Here is a 21,136-nt window from a genome sequence, read left to right on the forward strand (position 1 = left end):
TTGAAGTCTGTAAAATCCGACATGGCAATAGATAATTACATCACAACGGACACAGACGCACTGTTAGTTAAATCTTCTTAATATCATTTAAGCAATATTTTACCGAACTTATGTGGAACGAACCTGGGGTAAAGGGTATGTATACATGATTAGTTTCAGTGGCTGACTGTATGCTGCCCATTTTAGAGTTCCTAACTTGCACTTTGGTCTAAATTTCACGTCAGTAACACCTTTTTCGGCACTACTCATGCAGCTACGTTTACAACTACGTTTTTCAGACTGCTAGTTTTAAAGAAAAATTCATGTGTAAAACAGGAGTTGTCCGTGAGAAATGATTTTTTTAGGTTCAAAACATCGTTAAATATCTCTCAGATATTTTTGTTTATGGAAAAATTGATAAGCGATTTTTTTGAGTGCATATTTAACTCGTCTATGAGCCACCGATGTTTTCACTAATGAATAACTCGTGTCATTTTTTCTTCTAATGTTGAAGATGTGGACATCGCTACTCTTATTATGCATTATTTATGACAAATTTAGTTGAAAATATGTACATCTGTAATTTATTAATTAGGGTTTCTATCAGAGTTGCAAATAATATTTTTATTAGTGACTGGTTTCGAACAATTTCATTCATTATCAAATCAGTATCTACATTAGAAGGTACTATGTTATTAACAAGACATGAAATATAACGTTTTTCAAACATATTGTGTGCCAGATTACAGCATTGGAAGGAATATTTAATGACCTACCTGCATGTACACAATACGTTTGTTTTTACGTCATATCAAAATAACAAATATTCTGTATTACGACTGACGTAATACATTCAAAATTCGATAGTCTTATTTAGTTGTTTACACTGTTCAAAAGCAGTTACTAATAAAAATATCATTTGCAGCTCTGATCGAAACCTAGTTAATAAATTACAGGTATATTGAGTTTCTGATCCTGATGCCAACACATTGTTGGAATTACGAAAATATGTATATTGCGAAGGCGTAAATCCATGAAGAGGTACCTACAAGATACGTGACTGCAAGCGAACACTCCATATAATTTTCACTGCTCGAATGTCTGTAACCCGAGAAAGGTATCCCATAAGGCATACAAACCATTACCGAATGGAAATATCCAAAATACGTTAGGAAGTTGATTCGTTTGCTTCCAAGACTAGCACCGTGCAAGTTGGGGAGCGGATAGCATACTGGGCTCGTGTTCAGGAGGACTATAGTTCAAATCCGAGTACAGTCATCCATATTTAGGTTTTCCGTGATTTCCCTAAATCGCTCTAAGCAAATGCCTCGATGCTTCCTCTGAAAAGGCACGTATGACTTTCTTCCCCATCCCTGAAACAATCTGAGCTTGTGCTCCGTCTCTAATGACCTCGATTTCGACCGGACATTGAACCCAATCCTCCTTCCTAGCAAGACTAGCAAATATGTGAAGAGTACAAGTACCTGAACATAATTTTTTGAGCAGCTCAGTGGTATGTTTCTTACAGTTCAAATTTTAGACAGTATACAAGGTGGTCCATTGATAGTGACCGGGCCAAATATCTCACGAAATAAGCATCAAACGAAAAAACTACGTAGAAGGAGGGAAACCAGATGGCGGTATGGTTGCCCCTCTAGATGGCGCTGCCATAGGTCAAACGGATATCAACCGCTTTTTTTTGTTTCAAATAGGAACCCCCCATTTTTTATTACATATTCGTGTAGTACGTAAAGAAATATGAATGTTTTAGTTGGACCACTTTTTTCGCTTTGTGATACATGGCGCTGTAATAGCCACAAACGTATAAGTACGTGGTATCACAACATTCCGCCCGTGCGGACGGTATTTTCTTCGTGATACATTACCCGTGTTAAAATGGGGTGTTTACCAATTGCGGAAAAGGTCGATATCGTGTCGGTGTATGGCTATTGTGATCAAAATGCCCAAAGGGCGTGTGCTATGTATGCTGCTCGGTATCCTGGGCGACATCATCCAAGTGTTCGGACCGTTCGCCGGATAGTTACGTTATTTAAGGAAACAGGAAGTGTTGAGCCACATGTGAAACGTCAACTGCTACCTGCAACAAATGATGACGCCCAAGTAGGTGTTTTAGCTGCTGTCGCGACTAATCCGTACATCAGTAGCAGACAAATTGCGCGATAATCGGGAATCTCAAAAACATCGGTGTTGACAATGCTACCCGTACCATATTTCTATGCACCAGGAATTGCATGGCGACGACTTTGAACGTCGTGTACAGTTCTTCCACTGGGCACAAGAGAAATTACGTGACGATGACAGATTTTTTGCACGCGACGAAGCGTCATTCACCAACAGCGGTAACGAAACCGGCATAATATGCACTATTGGGCAACGGAAAATCCACGATGGCTGCGACAAGTGGAACATCAGCGACCTTGGCGGGTTAATGTATGGTGCGGCATTATGGAAGGAAGGATAATTGGCCCCCATTTTATCGATGGCAATCTAAATGGTTCAATGTATGCTGATTTCCTACGTAATGATCTACCATTGTTACTACAAGATGTTTCACTGCATGGCATAATGGCGATGTACTTCCAACATGATGGATGTCTGGTATATGGCTCGCGTGCGGTTGAAGCGGTATTGAATAGCATAGTTCATGACAGGTGCATTGGTCGTCGAAGCACCATACCGTGGCCCGCACGTTCACCGGAGCTGACGTCACCGTATTTCTTTCTGTGGGGAAAGTTGAAGGATATTTGCTATCGTGCTCCACCGACAACGCCTGACAACATGCGTCAGCACACTGTCAATGCATGTGCGAACATTACGGAAGGCGAACTATTCTCTGTTGAGAGGAATGTGGTTACACGTATTGGCAAATGCATTGAGGTTGACGGACATCATTTTGAGCATTTATTGCATTAATGTGGTATTTACAGGTAATCACGCTGTAATAGCATGCGTTGTCAGAAATGATAAATTCACACAGGTACATGTATCACTTTGGAACAACCGTAATAAAACGTTCAAACGTACCTACGTTCTCTATTTTAATTTAAAAAACCTACCTGTTACCAACTGTTCGTCTAAAATTGTGAGCCATATGTTTGTGACTAATACAGCGCCATCTATCCCAAAGCGAAAAAAGTGGTCCAACTGAAACATTCATATTTCTTTACGTACTACACGAATATGTAACAAAAATGGGGGTTCCTATTTTAAAAAAACGTAGTTGATATCCGTTTGACCTATGGCAGCGCCATCTAGCGGTCCACCCATAGCGCCATCTGGTTTCCCCCTTCAAGCTAGACGAGTTTCGTTCTTTGTAGTTTTTTCGTTTGATGCTTATTTCGTGAGATATTTGTCCCTGTCACGATCAATGGACCACCCTGTATACACTCAAAAATGCTTACAACGCTTCCAACGTCCCGTGCAAGACAGAAGACGTAAGGAAGTGAAGTACAGATCAGTCAGAAAACAAGCTCCGGAAATCGTGAAGTTCTACGAGGCTGTTGATATTCTTTTGTTCCACCGCTGCAGATGGAGTTATAGAAAAATCCATCCCCGACACCTTCGCCCTTGCAGCCCGGGGACCATACTGACGCTGCTGAAACAGAACAACGCTCCCGCAGTCGAGATAAGCGGCTGCTCGTCTTCACCCGGTCCCTCCCTTTCCTCTCGTTTTCCCCTGAGTCCTTCTCCTCCCGACTCTCCCTGCCGGATGCCGCCAGCAGATAGAAAACCGACGAGCGCCAGCAGCGCCGCCGACGACGGAAATTGGAATTAGCCCGGACCGACAGCTTATCGTGTTAGACCCGTGCGTCACTTCCGGTCACTCGCTCCCTCTGCTGAGAAACCCCGTGGAATTCCCCTCTCCAGTTTCTTTTTTTTTATCACACCCCCGCTTTTCGTTTTCCACTTTCCTCCTTCGGCCCCGTTTATCTCCGCAAGTTTGATCTTGATCTGGCGGAAGCACACAACGGTCAGGTTCGTGGATTCGCGCAAGTAATGTAGCGGCAAGAAGCTGTGGCAGGAACCACTCACGCTAGCTGCCGGAAAATACAGTCGAACGGATGCTGCAGTAACCTGTTGCGAGCTGTGAAGGAGAAACAGGTCATGCGTTTCATTTCTCCAAGGACTACATCTGTATTACCACTCTGCAGTTCACACTTAAGTGCTTGACTGAGAGTACATCAAACCACTGCAGACTATTTCTCTACCGTACCCCTCTAACGCCGCATGGGAAAAATGAACACTTAAATCTTGCCGTGCGAGCTCCGGTTTCTCTTATTTTAAGACGACGATCGTTTCTCTCTATGTTCTTGGGCGTCAACAAAATGTTTTCGCATTCGGAGGAGAAAGTTGTTGACTAAATTTTCATGAAAGGATCTCGCCTTGTTCTAATGACTGTCACCCCACCTCGCATATCGGACCCGAGAGACCATTATTTCGTGCTGCCCTTCTTTGAACTTTTTCGATGCCTTCTGTCAATCCTACCTGTTTAAGTTCCAATACTGCAGAGCAATACTCTAGCAGAGAACGGACAAGCATAGTGTAGGCAGTCTATTTAGTACCCTTGTTAGATCTTCAAAGTGTTCTGCCAATGAAACACAGTCTTTAGTTCTCCTTTCCCACAAAATTGTTCATGTGATCGATCCAATTTAAGATTTTGCAAAAACAGACATAATGTCTTATGGGATAACAGCAATCAGTGATTTTATAATGTTACTTAAAATCCCTCTTGATTGCAAATTTTTTTTTTTTATTATTCATATGACCGGTTTCGGTTCATTCAGAACCATCTTCAGATCTGATATTTCAGTTACAGGAGTAACCCGTCCAAATCCAGCAACTTTCACATGCTACGTCACATAGCATGTGAAAGTTGCTGGATTTGTACGGGTTACTACGTCACATAGCATGTGAAAGTTGCTGGATTTGGACGGGTTACTCCTGTAACTGAAATATCAGATCTGAAGATGGTTCTGAATGAACCGAAACCGGTCATCTGAATAATAAAAAAAAAATTTGCAATCAAGACGGATTTTAAGTAACATTACCAATTTAAGATGTTCGTAATTGTTGTCTACAGCCATTATATCTGTGTGATTTATCGTGTAACCGAAATTTAACGTATTCCTCTTAATACTCTTGACGATGACCTCACTTTGTATTGTTTAGAATCAACTGTCACTTCATATCCCTATAAACTGTTACACCCAGGTACTTGTATAAGTCGAGTGGATCCAGTTATAACTCACTGGTATTTGTAGAATACTGCGTTTTCTTTTCGGAATGTGCTAAATATCACATTACTGAACATTTAAAGCAAGTTGCCGACATTTCCACCACTTTGAAATCTTTTTAAGGGCTGACTGGATATTTATTCAGCCTTTTTCAGAAAGCACTTCATTATTAGTAAAAATCTCTTTCAATCGAAATCCTTGTTATTGATTTACGTGTTTTAACATTGCTTCTCAGTGTTACCCTCAAAAGTTTAAACGTTGTGACATGTTCGGGATGTGCACCACTCAAATATTATTGGGCATTTCCTACCTGACACAGGTATTACCCTGCATTTATGCACATTAAATATAAATATGCATAAACTGTTTCATCTGTTTATAGATATTGTAGAATTCTGTGACTGTAGATATAATATTAAATTCGGGTTAGAAAGAAAGAAGGGAAGCCACAGATTTGAATGTCTCAAAAACAAATCTTCAATTGGCTGTAGATGTTATTTGCAGAGTTCTGTGTCAGCTTTTCCTGTTTACAGTCCCATCATCCTTATTTGGCGCTTGTGGGAAACACTTAGAAACTGAGGCTCTGAGTCGATTTGTGAGGTGTGTTCACACCTGAAGGGATACCTAGATTTAAATTGTCTGGCAGCTTCGTTGTAGTGTGCATGATGCTGGAGACGAAAAGTTTTATTCATTACTAGCTGTTACCCATAGCTGTGCTCGCATATCAGAAGTTCTGTTATTATGAGTATTGGTGAGTAAGTAAGCTACTGTAAGTGGAATATCGTCAGCTGCCCTCACCTGTTTGCCTGTTTTGGTAAACATAGCTCGTTATGTACTCCCTCCACCCCTCCTTAGCTGAGCTGTCCCAACGCACTGTACTTCGGTATGTGCAGGGTCCCTGCCGAGCTGTGTGTACTACTGAGGGGCTTGGGCAGGAGCATGCATCTATGCATCCTGCTGCAAAGTAGCTTTACATTATACAGCGCGTACATATCGAACAAAAATGATGTGGAAGTATAGATTAAATACTTAGAAGATTTAAACTTCGTGGCAGATTAAAACCTTCGTGGCAAAATAAAAATGGCTGCTGGGCTAAGACCCGAACTCAGGACCTTTGCTCTTCTGCTGTGATCTACCCACGGAGCTACCCAAGCACGACTCACATCCAGTTCTCACAGCCTTACTTCCACCAGTACCTCATCTCCTACCTTCCAAGCTCTCCCGCGAAACTTACAGTACTAGCACTCCTGAAAAAAAAAAAAAAAACTGGTACTGCAGAGACATGGCTTAGCCACAGCCAGGGGATGTTTCGAGAATTAAATTTTCACACTGCAGCGGAGTGTGTGCTAATGTGAAACTTCCTGGAAGATTAAAAGTGTGTGCTGCACACTGAAGATTCTACAAGCATTGTGTTCATTACTTTTGATCATACCACGTAGCACAAATCAACCAGTAAAAGCTTTATCGCAATTATGATAAAGCCAAGAGCTTTTTCAAAGAGTAAATAGCTTTCCCAGAGAGTAAATATTTTTTTCTGACGTGCGTAATAGTCTTCAAATTATCTTGTACTACACACATTCTAAAGTATTATTAGGAAATGAAAGTACTGTATGGCAAACATAATCAGGTAAAACCATTTCACCACCTATTTCAAAGTAAGTGCCGTCGCCGACGTCGCGCTGCTCATTGATTATGACGTCATACATCCTGAACTATGTGTCGTACAATGATATCATTTTGGAGGTAGAAATACGGACATATGTGGATACCAAACTTCCTGGCAGATTAAAACTGTGTGCAGGACCGAGACTCGAACTCGGGACATTTGCCTTTCGCGGAAAAGTGCTCTACCACCTGAGCTACCCAAGCATCACTCACGGCCCGTCCTCAGAGCTGTAATTCCGCCAATACCTCGTCTCCTACCTTCCAAACTTCACAGAAGCTCTCCTGCATACCTTGCAGAACTAGCACTCCCGGAAGAAAGGATATTGCGGAGGCACAGAATGGGGGATGTTTCCAGAATGAGATTTCCACTCTGCAGCGGAGTGTGCGCTGATATGAAACTTCCTGGTGGATTAAAACTGTAGTACCTCGTAGGAGCCGGCCGCTGTGGCTGTGCGGTTCTAGGCGCTTCAGTCTGGAACCGCGTGACCGCTACGGTCGCAGGTTCGAATCCTGCTTCGGGCATGGATGTGTGTGATGTCCTTAGGTTAGTTGGGTTTAAGTAGTTCTAAGTTCTAGGGGACTGATGACCACAGATGTTAAGTCCCATAGTGCTCAGGGCCATTTTGAACCTCGTAGGTGACGAGGTACTGGCCGAATTAAAGCTGTGAGGGTGGATCATGAGTCGTGCTTGGGTAGCTCCGACGGCACGGTACCTCAGCGTGTTCGGTCAGAGAGCCGATTGGCCTCTGTAATAAAAAACTGAGTGGAAGGATGAACAAACTAACTTGAACGGATGTCATGTGACGTCCGCAACGACCAAACACAACGATGAACAACGACCAAAACGCAAAAGAAAAAAAGTTGGTACAGCACTTGCCTGCGAAAGGCAAAGGTCCCGAGTTCAAGTCTCGGTCCGGCACACAGTTTTAATCTGCCAGGAAGTTACATATCAGCGCACACTCCGCTGCAGAGTGAAAATCTCATTATGTGGATAGCGTCTGCGAAAAATTTGCCAATAAAATTAGTAGCAAAAAAGCCATAAATTTAAACGTCACGCTTGCTGTGGCAGTTTCTCATGCAGCTGATTGTTTATGACGTCATATATCGTGAACTATGTGTCGTATAATGATGTAATTTTGCAGATAGATTCACTCGTGTATGTGCATATTGTCTGCAAAATGTGTCGCCAATACATTTAGTAGCAAAGAAGGAATACGTTAAAACGTCTTGTCAACCAAGTTCGGTTGAAATCTGCCCTGTGATTTCGGAGGAGATGCTGAACATACACACATATGTACATAAATACAAACATTCTTATAATACACTACTGGCCATTAAAATTGCTACACCAAGAAAAAATGCAGATGATAAACGGGTTTTCATTGGACAAATAGATTATACTAGAACTGCATGTGATTACTTTTTCACGCAATTTGCGTGCACAGATCCTGAGAAATCAATACCCAGAACAACCACCACTGGCCGTAATAACGGCCTTGATACGCATGCGCATTGAGTCAAACAGAGCTTGGATGGTGTGTACAATCACAGCTGCCCATGCAGCTTCAACACGATACCACAGTTCATCAAGAGTAGTGACTGGAGTATTGTGACGAGCCAGTTGCTCGGCCGCCATTGACCAGACGTTTTCAGTTGGTGAGAGATCTGGAGAATGTGCTGGCCAGGGCAGCAGTCGAACATTTTCTGTATCCAGAAAGGCCCGTACAGGACCTGCAACCTGCGATTGCGCATTATCCTGCTGAAATTTAGGGTTTCGCAGAGATAGAATGAAGGATAGAGCCACGGGTCGTAACACATCTGAAATGTAACGTCCACTGTTCAAAGTGCCGTCAGTGTGAACAAGAGGTGACCGACACGTGTAACCAATGGCACCCCATACCATCACGTCAGGTGATACGCCAGTATGGGGATGACGAATACACGTTTCCAATGTGCGGTCACCGCGATGTCGCCAAACACGGATGCGACCATCATGATGCTGTGAACAGAACCTGGATTCATCCGAAAAAATGACGTTTTGCCATTCGTGCACCCAGGTTCGTCGTTGAGTACACCATCGCAGGCGCTCCTGTCTGTGATGCAGCGTCGAGGGTAACCGCAGCCTCTGTCTCCGATAGTCCATGCTGCTGCAAACGTCGTCGAACTGTTCGTGCAGATGGTTGTTGTCTTGCAAACGTCCCCATCTGTTGACTCAGGGATCGAGACGTGGCTGCACGATCCGTTACAGCCATGTGGACCATCGCGACTGCTAATGATACGAGGCCGTTGGGATCCAGCACGGCGTTCCGCATTACCCTCCTGAACCCACCGATTCCATATTCTACTAACAGTCGTAGGATCTCGACCAACGCAATACGACAAACCGCAATCGCGATAGATTACAATCCGACCTTTATCAAAGTCGGAAACGTGATGGTACGCATTTCTCTTCCTTACACGAGGCATCACAACAACGTTTCACCAGGCAACGCCGGTCAACTGCTGTTTGTGTATGAGGAATCGGTTGGAAACTTTCCTCATGTCAGCACGCTGTAGGTGTCGCCACCGGCGCCAACCTTGTGTGAGTGCTCTGAAAAGCTAATCATTTCCATATCACAGCATCTTCTTCCTGTCGGTTAAATTTCGCGTCTGTAGCACGTCATCTTCGTTGTGTAGCAATTTTAATGGCCAATAGTGTATATACGGATATTTTTTGTGATCCGATTTTGATGAAATAAAGCCTATACAGTGCCCGAACTCATGCTCAAGTTACTTAGAAAACACCATGAAAATTCGTCTCGTAGTTTTGGGGAAGCGTGCTCAAATAGCTGGACACGATAATATTACAGTTTTACTATTTGTTTAGACTGCACGAGGATAACTCGATAAATGATGCACTTCAATGATGGATATCTCCAGCTTTCGGTAGCAATTGTTGTTATACGACATTCGATGGCAGTACATGACGCACATCTCAAGTTCATACTGCTGTCAGATACAACCAACAGAGCTATAGCAGGTTTAAAAACCAGCATCTAACTGTCAACTGATTGTTATTTCGCAGAATTTCAGCACTTCCCTTCTGTCAAGTAAGCATAAAACGACTACATGAGTTTAAAACGTGGACGTATTTTGAATGCCATATCATGTGAGCAATGCCACTTTAACCTGTTTTCAGCTTCTCAAGAAACTGAAAAATCAGTTCGTATCGATTCTCCAGCACCCCGTACCACTTCACTTTTGACGATACAAATGTTACGTAACCTTGTGACAATACTATATTAGTTGTAAGAGGTAAAAACACAGCGGTCTCCAACGAAAAAATTATATTTCTGTCTACAGAATTTAAAATTTGGTTCGATACATTTGCACCAACGGCCTTGCCGCAGTGGTAACACCGGTTCCCATCAGATCGCCGAAGTTAAGTGCTGTCGGGCTGGGCTAGCACTTGGATGGGTGACCATTCGGTCTGCCGAGCGCTGTTGGCAAGTGGGGTGCACTCAGCCCTTGTGAGACAAACTGAGGAGCTACTTGATTGAGAAGTAGCGTCTCCGGTCTCGGAAACTGACACACGGACGGGAGAGCGATGTGCTAACCACATGCCCCTCCATATCCGCATCCAGTGACGCCTACGGGTTGAGGATGATACGGCGGTCGGTCGGTTCCGTTGGGCCTCCATGGCCTGTTTGAGTGGAGTTTAGTTCAGTTTCGATACATTTCCACACTCCCACCTAATGAACATACACGAGCATATGGAACATCAAACCAGTAGTGTGAAACACCATATCGCTCTCAACGGAGGAAAATCTTCAGAGGTAAAAGTAATTTCGGGGGTACCCTGAGGGAACATTGTAGGTGCATTAAGTTTCACAATGTGTATAAACGACGTAGTGGATAATGTCGAAATTCCCGTGAGGCCTTTCGCGGATGCTGCTGTTGTGTTTTACAGAGAAGTCTCAACGCTCGAAAATTGTGAAATGCAGGAAGACCTGGAAAAGATCGACAATGGCAGTTTACTCTCAACATAAATAAGTGTAAAGTATTGGATATAAATAGGCGGAAAAACTCATTATTGCATGTTTACACGATTGCAGAACAATCACTGGAAGCAGTCACTTCCATAAAATACCTAGGAGGATGAGCACGGACTGATTTACAGTGGAACCACCGCATAAAAGTAATCGCAGGCAAGGCAGATGCCAGACTGATATTCACTGGAATAATCCTCAGGAAGTATAGTCCACACAAGGATGTTTACTTAAAAAATCCTTGTTTGAGGTATACTTGAATTTTGGTCGTCAGTTTGGGATCCTTGGCAGATTGGATAACTACTGAAAGTAGAAGAAATCCTTAGAAGAAAAGAGCATTTCTTTTCCGGTTCATTTAGTAATGCGAAGGCGTTACGGAGGTGCAAGGCAAACTCTACTGACAGACGCTGTAAGATAGACGTCTGCATATCGCTATGGTTTGCTGTTAGTTTCGAGAACGCGCTTTTCTAGAACAATCAACCAATATACCCGTATTGCTTCCTCCTACGTGTATCTCGCTAAAAGCCATTAAGGTAGAATTAGACTCGAGTTTCCCAACAATCGTTCCTCCTGCGAACTTTCTACGAGTTGAAGAGGGAAGGGGGGAATGATAGTGGTACATAAAGTACCTTCAGCACACGCTGAAAGGTGGCATGCGGTACAGATGTATCTGTAACTTGCATCTTTGTTTTCACGATACAATACGGACGACGTAGCATATATATATAGATACCAGTACTGCAGCTGTTCTCAGTAGATTTTCGAAAAAATTATTGAATGTTTACACGGTTCAGCTAGCAACCCACCTGCACTTTTAACCAAAAGAAAGATATTTAACTCATCTAATCCACGTAATATACGGCAACAAACAGTGGTAGCAGTTACTTCTGTAAAATATCTGGGAGTATGCGTACGGAACGATTTGAAGTGGAATGATCATATAAAATTAATTGTTGGTGAGGCGGGTGCCAGGTGGAGATTCATTGGAAGAGTCCTTAGAAAATGTAGTCCATCAACAAAGGAGGTGGCTTACAAAACACTCGTTCGACCTATACTTGAGTATTGCTCATCAGTATGGGATCCGTACTAGGTCGGGTTGACAGAGGAGATAGAGAAGATCCAAAGAAGAGCGGCGCGTTTCGTCACAGGGTTATTTGGTAAGCGTGATAGGATTACGGAGATGTTTAGCAAACTCAAGTGGCAGACTCTGCAAGAGAGGCGCTCTGCATCGCGATGTACCCTGCTGTCCAGGTTTCGAGAGGGTGCGTTTCTGGATGAGGTATCGAATATATTGCTTCCCCCTACTTATACCTCCCGAGGAGGTCACGAATGTAAAATTAGAGAGATTCGAGCGCGCACGGAGGCTTTCCGGCAGTCGTTCTTCCCGCGAACCATACGTGACTTTAACAGGAAGGGAGGTAATGACAGTGGCACGTAAAGTGCTCTCCGCCAAATACCGTTGGGTGGCTTGTGGAGTATAAATGTAGAACAATGGTGCCTAATTCTTTCTGGCGTTGCCTCATGGTGTAATGGTTGTACTATCATTAGTAATATGTATTGTTCACGAGATTCAGATAATTGCACAGTAACCATTCCTCCAGGGTTGCTATCCATAAGGGTACGTTAGCAAGACTCTATGAAGTTCAGGAAAGAAGAAATCAACAGTAAAACGATAGTACTGGCAGAAGTGAGGTTGCCGTGACGGCCTAGGTATCAGGCGCCGATGGCACCGCGTACAACTTAAGCGTCGTGCAGGTTGCAGCGTGCTCAGCCACTACAGTGGCAGACACTCGAAACTTCTCAGTCCCCTGAACTCTGTGACTAGTTCAGCAGAGGGCGTCAACAGCGCTCCAGCCAGGTCACCAGGCAGGATACACGGCGGTGGTAGAGATAGTCGGCAAATGGCACCTCTTCATGTATCCGCCATGTCACATGCCGAAAATAGGACTCCTTGTATCTACCCACGAGGCTCCTATTCAGGCCGACACAAAAGCTACGGAGAGCAGTTCTGTCACAGCCAGCAACGTGAAGATCAGCACTACATTGCGCCAACGTCTGGGTCATCGACTTTTGGAGAGCACGCCGCCTCCTCCAAAATGTTCAAATGTGTGTGAAATCTTATGGGACTTAACTGCTAAGGTCATCTGTCCCTAAGCTTATACACTACTTAACCTAAAGTATCCTAAGGACAAACACACACACCCATGCCCGAGGGAGGACTCGAACCTCCGCCGGGACCAGCCGCACAGTCCATGACTACAGCGCCTCAGACCCCGCGGCCCGCCTCCTCCGCTGGGACTCTAAGTGACCAGCGAATTGTTTGTTGAGACTTGATTAATTGCACTGTTGTTACACTGTTGTTCTTCTAACTGACAAGAGTGCAGATTGTATGTTTCTTTCGATGTCACACTTCGATATTTCATTACTGTCGGGTCTCAATAGTTCTTCAGCACAGTACACCGTAAGAGTTGTTAAGAGTTCTTGACTAAAGCTTGAATATGGACGAATCCGACCAATTGTTTAAGGTGCCCCCGTAGACCTCAGTCCAAAGGACGGAAGTCGGGGGAACGTGCAGGCCACGAAACTGGTCCTTCTATATTATCTATATTTTATGATAGACATCAGCCAGTGCATTTTGAACACCGAAACGTGCTGGAGCTCCATCGTGCGTAAACACATGTTTCTTCGTATTTGCAGGGGAACATATTCTAGTAGTTCATGGAGCGTGTTCTGAATAGAGAGAGTCCCTGCTGGGAGAACGTATGTATGGCACTGCCAGTCACCTTCAATTCCAGTCCACACATTAATCTTAAAATGATGTAGATGTCTAGCCTGTACTGTAGTATGAGGACTTCTGGCGGCCCGTATGTGTTGGTTGTGAAAAATTTGTTATTCCATATCTTCTGGACATTACGTTGTTTGTAAACAAAACTAAAGAGACAAACAATGGATTGGCAGTTCGTGCAACAAACCATCGGAAAAATTTTCCTATGGTGGATGATCAGCAGGTGTAAGACCCTGTACACGTTGAAGATGATACAGATGCATGAGGCGCTCCTGAAATGTTCTTCAGGCTGAACTTGGAGATGTACCACAAGCCAGGGCCACTTGCCCTTGTACCTGGATCTTCTTTCTTCGACAGCCCGTAGAACATGCTCTTCGTGGTCAGGCGTACGAGCAATACATGGTCTTCCTTGGTCATAGGCTATGGACCCTATCTCCGTAACGCGACGATACACAGAGCACCAAAGGGGGGATGATTGGGCTGCCTTTCGTCTGGAAACGCCAACTGATACATCATTACCAATTGTGCGGACATTCCTAAGCATCCTGTCCACCTGCTCAGGAAATGATTATCCTTTCATATTTGACTGGCGCATCTTTAGTTAATTCATTGTAATGTGTACAGTTGGACACGCTGAAGACAGACAAGTGACAAAAATAAACCGGTGTCCCTAGCAACACAAGGCACTCCGGATGCAATGAATCTGTGTAACGCAAATGGTGCGATTACGTAAACGCTATTTGATAAAGAGAGGCACCAAATGTCTAAAATTGCATAAATGTTTTGCAACTAACTTTTCCTAAAATAATTAGAAAACGTAAAACTGTATAACAAATAAACTATCATGCGAAATTCTGCATTGTTGCAGTGCAAGGGAACAGTGCCATATGCGTGTCGTCGCAGTATGTGACTTGCAGTTACAACAGAACAAAAATTCTACACAAAATTTCACATCGAATTTTGAAAAAATAACTGTCAAAAATTCTTCTTTTAAAATTCCTTGTTATTTTATATACGTAAAATAACCGAATATAATTTCAAACATTATAACACGATGCTGAAAGAATAAGTGTGCATAAGAAAGGAGACGTGAACTGAACTTCACCTAAGCTGACTGACAACAATTTTGAAATGCAACACATGAGGGTGAATGATTTTACTGTGTCCTGACTGTAATATTAAACTTGCCATCTCAAATTTTCATTACGTACCTTTAGGCAACGGGAACTTGGTACTGGTCCAAAGTGATGAACATTAAAACACAGCGCCGCAGTATACCACGCTAAAGAAAAGAAAAAGCCTTGCAAAAGTTGTGAAATCCCTGGGATAGCAGGACAGAGCGGATGAGGTTGTAGTTGTAGAAAGGGCCGAAAATAAGTTACTGTCAGTTGCTCTCAATATATAAACTTTATTTACTAAAACACACGATCACACAAGCAAGAATCAAAAACTCTCAAGGTTTTAACGAAAGACCTCCTTTGATTTAATTTAGGTCGTCTGAAAGCCACGTCGAAAATCCAAAGCACAAGGCCTACGCAAGGAATTGAGGTAAAGGAGTTCTTCGGGAGGTTTCACTTCTTAAAAAAAAAAAACTTTTTTAATCTTCAGTATAATTAGACTCAAAGTCTTAGCTGAAATGTTTTTCATAGAACTCGGCTGAAGGCCTCACATCAATCAAGAACAGTGTTACGGCTTAAAGCTGAGACAAAGATTTTCAATGTTTAATATAAATAGGGTGAAAACTCGGCTGAAGGCCGCATATCAACAAAACAATTTAATGGCTTAAGGCCTAGGAAGAAGAGCTTTCTATTGGAAAAGGCTGAAGGCTTTATCTTAAAATATTTCGTGTAAAACTTGGCTAAAGGCCTCATACCAAATTGAAGTCCGGCTTAAGGCCTAGGCACAAGGAATTTTCAATTTTAATTCTGAAATGCTGATACTCAGCTGAAGACCGCATACCAAACAAGAAAGAATTTTTTTATGGCTTAAGGCCTAGGAAGAAAAGCCTTGCAATTTTAATAAAACTCTTCTGAAGGCTACACAGAGTACTTAAGACTAAAAAGGAAATCACTATATAAGACACAAGGAGCTGTGCTCAGAAGGTTCCAAGGGTCGGCCTGGGAAGGTAACACTAAAGCACGTTTAGGTGAGACGGGCAGCCAGACCGACAACTTCTTAAACGGAAGGTAAACCAACCGAAAGCCAGCCGACGAACCAACCGACAAGATCAGTTCTGCTCCACCCGACCAGCAAAACGACAACAAGATGTCAATAGCACAACGTTCTGGATACTGGTGCCCAATCCAGCCAAGTCAGAATAAACGCTCAAAACTACCAACAACACCTCAGCTGTCCAACTACACGCCGTGCTGGACAGCATCAACACGACGAGGAAAATACACTGCCGAAAACTACGTCAACGATCAGGGCAGCTAATCGAAACGTCAACGGCCACAAAGCAGAAGACACCGCTGGTACACTTCATTAACGAAGCAATGAATTAAATTAAGTTAAACACCAGACAGGAAGATGGCTGCAATTCTGGCCAACTTCAAAGCGCACACCTTGTTGCTCGCTTGAATCTCCCAGAAAGTGAGAACCAGGATCAAACGAAGAGATGTGATAGCAGTTGACGCTTGATAGTAGGTTAAGTGAACACTCAGCTTTAGTGTCCAGTATCGGTGGGCGACGTACTTCGTAACCCTCGTAAGAAGCACCTCACATCTCCAACCGCGCATGCACGCCGCCAGTGGCTCCAGCTTGACAACACGCCACGGAGACTTCCTCGCTGCTCTCCCCCAACCGACCGACTGCCACACACAGCACACCCGGAAAATATGATACGCTCAGTGCAAAAACAAAATTTACGTGAGGAGACAGTGGTGCAAACTCATCTTACTAACTGACTTAAGGAGACTAGCATTCAAAAACTGTATTGTGAAGTTCTGATTCCTTAACAAGTCCAATCGTCTCGTAGACTTTCTCGGCAATTCGTTGTCACCTCGTTGAGATCGGATGTTACACCGAAGGTCCGCGTTTTCCCAAGACGGTATCTTGACGCCATGACTCCTTGTTCATCTGGTGTTCCCTGAGTCTGTTCAGAGAACATCTGATGAGGGTATAGAGTTACATCGTTGAGATATCGTGGTGGAAAGATACGGACACCGGTTGAACATCTGATCTCAACGAGATGATAAATACAACCATATTTACAAAGATAGCTTCACATTAAAAACGTATTACTCTGGTATATAGTGCATTACTGAAATATTCAAGGCGTTACGTTTCTATGAGTTCAAACCATAAGAGCAGATACCTTTGTTTAATCACGTTTAGTTAATCAAAATAACTAACTCAAACCATCCCAGAAAAATCATCGAAAGTTTGCCTTTTGCAACCTCATCATAAATTACAAGCAATGCAGTGACAACATTACCTGAAAATCTTCACACTTCTCAAATCAGTCTTTACAAAATCATATTTCCAAAAAGCAGCATCCTCTGTATTTGCATCTCAGTGCTCTGCTAGATATCTCCAGACCACTAAGCAGCGTAACCAACACCTGATTCCTTCACTTACTTCTCACTGAATGCTGAAAGTTTAACGTCTCGTCGACATTGAGGTCGTTAGAGACGGAGCACAATCTCCAAGGGAACCATCCCAGCATTTGCCAACAGCGGTTTAGGGAAATCACGTAAAACCTATATTTGGATGGATGGACGCAGGTTTGAACCGTCGTCCTCCTGCTGCGCCACCTCTCTCAGTCCACTGAATGCTACTGGGAATGACAATGCTACTGACAACCAAAGATCACATTGTGGTGAATACTCAGTATTGTAGAACACTCAGTATAATGCCGTTTATTGAAACTAAACTACACTTCTCGAACAATCACTATATACAGACAAAACAAAATAACTTGTAGACGACCATTCATCAAAAGCATCGGTGAGGTCCGTCGGAGCTGGTCCTAGCTTGGCGAGGAACTGGTTGTACTGCTGCTGCGCTGGCCTTATAAAGCCGGCGGAGGCCGGTGGAGTACTCCAACTTTCCCTGTATCTGTGAGGCGACCTCTGCAGAAGAAGGTTCGCATTAGTCTCTAGCAAGTTCTGTTTGTTTTGAAGAATTGTTTTCCCCTTGGTTGCGCCTGCAAGTGCTTGTGTATGTTATATGGTACACAGGGGTGTCTTGAGTGTAGTCTGCCTGGCAGGGGCCGTCTGTGGCAGACGTAACACATTGCTTGTATTCCGAACCTCTGTGGCGTAGCATATAAGCTATTGAAGGCTCGTGTTTGAAAAATATCCAGTATACAAATAATAAATATGTCACATCCAATGAAAGTAGAGCTCTCATCAGTTACATTGAACACCAAAAGACAACCTAGTTATGTGAAGTTGATGGGCTGTAAGTGGAAAGCCGTTGATCGTCAGCTTTCATTACCAATTCAAAAAGGAAAGATTTTTGGACATAAGTTCATATCACCTGTCCCCAAAGCTTTTAAAAGTATTTTCGAAACATCCTGTATAACACTATCATAACATGTGCTTATGAGACCGGTCACATACATCAGTGGCCTCAATTACTGCATGAATGAAATGAATGAGTGAATAAAGCCAGGACCAACGTCGAAATGATGAAACGTTCGCAGTATTCTGAGTTTGCTGAAGGTAACGAATTGGAAGAACGCAGAAGCTACCGACTCGGCAGGAGTCGGATACGAACTGCGTGCGGGAAAGAACAGACGCAAGTAACTAAACGTTCCAGACAATGGTGGACAGTCCCGCGTAATCCTCGTTACTCAGTAGCGAATACATACGACAGTCAACAGCTCTGGTCTAGAGGCTTGGTGGAATGCCCTGTACGCCCCCCTCCCCCCCCCCCCCCTCCCCCTCCCGACATCCCAGCAGTTTGTCTCTGGGTTCGCGTGGGTAAGCAGCATGCGAAGTCTGTTGCAGCCCGGAGCTCCCCGTGCACTGCAGTGTATCGCAGTGCAGTGCCCTCTGCCTGCCCCCGGCTCTGCGACTGCGAGACCCCAGAACCCCTCGCGCTAAATGACGCCAGGCGGCCTGCGCGGGCAGATTACTCCTGGGCTGCAGAGGCGGCAATTACCTGGCCAGCGCCGCGTACTCCAGATTCCGGGCTTAATGCCCCGGGGCGGGTCTCGAGCCGGCCAGGCCAGGGGTCCGGCGGCGGAAAAACAGAGCCCTCCACCGAGCCAGGCGGGGCCGGGATGATGGACGAGGGCGACCGCGAGCGGAGGTTACTCCATTCCCAGGATCGCGGCGCCTCCGTGACGTAGGCGGCGCAGACATTCGTTTCCGCGTAATTGCCGGAGGAAAGGGAGCGAGCCCAGCCGAGATTTACCTCGTACCCGCACGGAAAATTAGTAAACGAACTTCGCGTTTATTCTACTGGAGCCGCAGTGAGGAATTAAGTTGGGAAGTCCTGACAGACGGGGTCTCTCAGGAAATAAATAACTGAAGACGGGCGAAGCGGTGGATTGAAAATTTGATGGACTACTTGTTCGAAATTTGTTTCGTCCGCTACAGTGAGAGCACTATGTAACCCTTTAGCATACTTGTCCTTTTCGTGTGGAGCGCAGGGAATATTCTGACACTCTTTTCCACTGAGCTGTGCATCACGGCGATCCACTGCTGAATACATATATAATTAATACATACGAGAGCGGGTTGAAACACAATGCCTCCTAATATTTTATGTGAAAACTCTCAAAGCTTTTTAAATAAAACAAACTTTATTCAGAATGTTCAAATGTGTGTGAATTTCTAAGGAACCAAACTGCTCAGGTCATTGGTCTCTATACTTACACACTACTTAAACTAACTTATGCTAACAACACCACACACACCCATGCCCGAGGGAGGTCTTGAACTTCTGGCGGGGCAAACTTTATTAACATTCTACATCTTTACATCTTTATTGTCCATATTTGCAGCCATCTGCCGCTAGAGGGAATCGAAGTGTAGCGTGTAACATGGTAGTGTATAATGTTACTCTGTCGGTCAATGAGAAACAGCATTCTGTAATAGAGTTTCGAATTCAAACAGTTCGTTGACACATGGAGCTCCCTCTCCTTCAAAATGACAATACCAGACCACACACGAGTGCAGAAGCATCTGCAACAATCGGACCCCTTGGGTCCCCTGTTATCGATCATTCTCCATACAGTTCCGACTTGTCTCCATCCGATTTTCATCTTACAGACTACCGTGGGCGACTTCATTTTAATGTTGATGAAGTGGTGCAAGCGGAAGTGATGATGTAGCTCCGACAAACATTCTACAGTGACGGTATCAACAAATTGGTATCTAGTTGAGGAAAAAGTGTTCATCTCCAGGAAGACTGTAGAAGCATGAAGAATAAAGATATACAATGTTAATAACAGAATAAATTTTAGTTAATACTCAGCATTAGCGGCCGAGGACTTCCGGCATAAGAAATCACCCTCATTCTGCCCATGGCTGTGTCAAAGAGGGCGGAGGAGTGGACAGAGGTTCAGGGCACTCTCTTGTCCTTGGGAGTGGGAGACTGGCCCTGAAGGCGGAAGAATCAGCAATGATCAGCGGCATGAGGATGCAGAAGGTGACAGAAATCACTACATTAAATACACATAGCGTGTATTTAGAAGACATGTGGCCTGTAACTGAAAAAAAAGGTCGTAGTGTTTTCTACATTGGCAACAGATTCCGGGAGGAGACTACCAAGGGAGAGGAGACCATGAGAAAAAGATTGAATAACCAACAAAAGGATTATGGTCTACGAGGCGGTGCGTGGAACCTTGAGAACCTTGAACGTGGTAGAGAAGCTAGAAAATCTGACAAGAGAAATGCTAAGGCTCAATCTAGATAAAGCAGGGATAGGTGAGGTGAAATGGAAAGAAGACAAAGATTTCCGGTCAGATGAGTATAGGGTAATATCAACAGCAGTAGAAAATGGTAAACGGGAATAGGATTCGTTATGAGTAATAAGGTAGGGCAGAGAGTATGTTACTGTGAATAGTTCAGTGATATTGTTCTTCTTATCAGAATCCACAGAAAACCAAGGCCGACACCAATAGTTCAAGTATACTTCCGAGGACATAGAAAGGATAATACAGTACATAAATGGAGATGAAAATCTAACAGTCGTGAGGGACTGAAGTACAGTCGTGGGGGAAGGACTCGAAGGAGACCTTACAGGAGAATGTGGGCTTAGGATAAGCAATGAAAGAGGAGAAAGACTGAGTTCTGTAATACATTTCAGCTAGTAATAGCGAGTACTCTGTTCAAGAATCAAACGAGGAGGAGGTATTCTTGGAAAAGGCCGGGTGATACGGGAACATTTCAGTTAGATCACATCATGGCCAAATTACATACCAGATTGTAAGGCGTACTCAGGAGCAGATATAGACTCAAATCACAATG

At 43.9% G+C, this 21,136-nt stretch overlaps 1 protein-coding gene and 1 pseudogene across 1 annotated transcript in view; both read left to right on the forward strand.

Annotated features, from left to right (window-relative positions):
• Window positions 1-21,136, forward strand: part of LOC124544641 (cardioacceleratory peptide receptor-like) — a 456,935-nt gene that overhangs the window by 16,138 nt on the left and 419,661 nt on the right. The window lies entirely within an intron of this gene.
• LOC124546102 lies at window positions 10,270-10,387 on the forward strand (annotated as a pseudogene).

This window comes from Schistocerca americana, chromosome 8 (genome assembly GCF_021461395.2).
Source record: "Schistocerca americana isolate TAMUIC-IGC-003095 chromosome 8, iqSchAmer2.1, whole genome shotgun sequence".
In the NCBI taxonomy this organism is placed as follows: Eukaryota; Metazoa; Arthropoda; class Insecta; order Orthoptera; family Acrididae; genus Schistocerca; species Schistocerca americana.